The sequence below is a fragment of the Amblyraja radiata genome, chromosome 3 (assembly GCF_010909765.2).
Source record: "Amblyraja radiata isolate CabotCenter1 chromosome 3, sAmbRad1.1.pri, whole genome shotgun sequence".
NCBI lineage: Eukaryota > Metazoa > Chordata > Chondrichthyes > Rajiformes > Rajidae > Amblyraja > Amblyraja radiata.
In genome coordinates, this window is record NC_045958.1 from 23824649 (window position 1) to 23828215 (window position 3567).

Below are 3567 nucleotides of genomic sequence, written 5' to 3' on the forward strand. Positions count from 1 at the left end.
TTCAGTTATAGTGGACAGAGTGTGCGCTGTAGTAATCAGACACCACTATCGTCTTGTTAAACTGCACCGGCCATTGAAATTGGCAAGCAGTTGCTTCGATCAACACTTAACTCCATTAAACAATGTAACAGACAGCTTTTGTATCTTTAGCTTGCAGAAACAAAAATAAATTTTTATCTGTTAAAAAGGCACATTAGTGTCTTTGGAAGGAGAAACGATTTGGAGGCTCCTTATCCCTCCACGCTGCCTCCCCAACGCCTCGGAACTACTGCCGCTACCGCTGCTCACACAGATTCCTCGGCCTCTTCCAGGCCGTGCCTGTCACCGCCACTGCCGACGTCTACCTGCACTCTAGCCACCCGCGCACCACGACCAATGACTCCGCTGATCCTCGCCTCTCCTCCGGCCACCAGCTGGCCAGGGCCGTTGTCTTGCCTGGGTTCCTGGCCCAGTTCCAGACCGAGAGTCCGAAGAACGGTTTCGACCAGAAATGTCACCTATCCATGTTCTCCAGAGTTGCTGCCTGACCTGCTGAGTTACTCCAGTACTTTGTGTCCTTTTGTGTATTAACCAGCATTTGCAGTTCTTTGTTTCCACGATGTGAACAATGATACTCTACTACTCGGTAATCCCTTACTTGACTCAAGAGGACAATCAACAACAACAAACATCATTCACTGCCCTATGGTCTGTAATAATGAGGGTTATGTATCTGGAAATGCTGGCCCTTGATCATCCTCAGTTTTAATCACTCCAGAGAAGGATTTTCCATGATGGATTATTTTCATAATTTGGCCTGATCATATTCCTATGATTGTCTTGAGAAGTTTTAATCAAAGTTGCAATGTAAAAGCAACTTGTTGTAAACCTGGAATTATTTTAATAAGTTAAACCTCCTGTGCTAAGTGCTTGCTTGCACTAGACATCAGTTCCATTTGATTTACTCAGCTAAGATAATCATTAAATATTTTTTCATATGAAGAATGTTTTATAACTTTGAATCAGGTGAAATTATAAATTCTATGACTGGCATTCGACATTATCTGGTCTGAAGAATGGTCCCGACCAGAAACGTCACCTATCCACGTTCTCTAGAGATGCTGCCTGACCCACTGAGTTACTCCAGCATTTTGTGTCTTCCCTTGTCAGGTCTTTATCTAGCCGACACCTGCAGTCACTTTTACTTTAGGAGGAATCATCATTTGTTACGTATTAAGAAATATTTTTTATCTTATTTGTAGGATTGCATCAGTTTCTAAATACATGCAAATGAATAAATGATACTGTGCTCCTCCCAGCCAATCCTGCTGGCATTGGCTCTATTCTGTAGATGGATGGATCATCTTTGCTCTCACATTCAATTGGCTTTCTTGGTGAACTTAAGATGTTGGCAGTCTGTTGCCATTGCCCACTATTCCTAGAAGGATCTCTGTAAATGAATTGGAACTGAAAACTGAAAGTGAATTTTCTGCGCCCTAAATCTGGGACACAGAGACATATTGTAGCATGCAGCACTCTAGATAAGATCAGCTTCTTCTAACGGAGTCATAGAGGGACAAGTAGCTTCTTTCAAATCACAAGTTTTTAGACCAAAAGTCTAGGGAGTTTTGATTGAATTACATGTATTTTTTCAGTCATGTTTTCACACATGACCTTGATTCATTTATGTTGTTTATTGCCACACTATCTTTTAGCAGTAGCATTAAAATTCAATGCACATTACAAAGAAAGTTCAAAGAAAATGCAATTACACATATTTTAATTGATTATTAAAGTTGAATATTGTTGGATACAACAAAGTATATTGTATAAAAGCTTGATAGAATGAAGAATTATGCAACAATCTATGTATCAGACTTGGACACTTCCTAAAAGATAGCTGCTGACATTATATTTAGCATTCAACAACCAAGTGATATTATAATGCGCATAATTCACCATGTCAACATTAATATTTTAGAAATGAAGTAGAGATAATCTGGGAATTTATAGGCCATTGAGTCGAATGTCAATGGTAGGGACTACTGGAGAGGATTCTTTTTGATAGGATTTACTCCCAATTTATTCCCTCTTGCTAGGTTGATCCAGAAGATTAATATGCATGGGATCAACAGTGATTTGGTCATTTGGATTCAGAACTAGTCTGCTTCATTAAGGAACATTCAGAATTAAATGATGGTTGAAAACCCCAGTGAAAGAATACAATTTGAACCATGTTCTCTGAATTTAGATGGAAATCCTACCTCTAGTGATAAACATTAACAACAAAAACTTACATTTTTATGATGCTCCCAATGTAGTAAATTATCTCCAGGTTCTTCACTCAAGTATTAGCAAACAAAATTTGACCTTGCGCTACAAAAGACAATTTAGGACAGGTGACCAAAGACAGATTTTATGGAGTATTTTGTAATGGGAACTACAAGTTGAGGAGCGGGTGGCAAGGGAGTGAGTTCCAGAACTAAAGACTAGGAAGCTGAAGATTCAACCGCAAATGGTGGAGCGATGAAAATCGGGAACATCACAGAGATTGCAATTGGAACTCAGAGACAACAGCTGCTCTGATGCTTCTTGGCAAAAACGTTCAACCACAAGATTTGCAAGCATTTATAGCAAGCACAGCTAAAACTGCTTGTAGAAAATATTTTTTTTTAAATTGCAGTGTCTAATCTTTATTACATATTTGTCTGACAGGACATGTTTAATATTTGAATCATTAAAAGATCACAAGGGGTTACTAGTTTTAATATGAATATTTATCTCTCTATGGACATCAATTCCATTGACGTCAAGTGTTAAGAAACGTAATATTCAAATTGAATTTATAATAATTACGAAATACCAGCTAGTCACCCAGTGGTACAAATCTATTTAAAAAGATATGCATAAAGTATGAATCTGACCCCATCATAAATGTTAACATTTTCAGAGCAGTGAAAGTCCAGGACTTCATCTTTCACTGAAGTAATTGGTTAATGGAGCTACTGAATACAAATATCATTGACAACTGCTGTTTTCCTTTGTTTGCACCTCTTCTCCTGCTTTTTGGTCTGGTGGTCATTCATAAGTTCCTAAGTAATATGAGCAGAATTAGGCCATTCAACCTATAGAGTCTGCTCCCCATTTGATCTATCTTTTCCTACTCAACTCCATTCTCCTGCCTTCTCCCTGTAACCTTTGACACCACAGAAGGTCCCGGCAAACCACAGCCATGTCCTGACAGCAGCCCAGCCTCTGCTCGCTCCCAAAGACCAGGAACTGCAGAGCAGGGTGGAGGGAGTTGCGACAGCGGTGAGTGCTGCACAAATGGCCGGTAAGGAGCACCGGGGGGTTTACTTTATGCACCCTCAAGATTGGTGGCAGGATGCGCCTCTGGGGCAAATGGTTGAAGATGGCCGGGCAAGGAGAGGGACGACAGCTCACAGGATGACTGGATGGAGGTGACGGCTGCAACAAGCCTTTATACCCAGCTGCAGCTGGGACTTGGAATATGGTGCGGAAACATGGCAACTCTTGCAAAGAGACTCAGAGGGCTGTTTTTATGCATTCTATAATATATTTAACCAG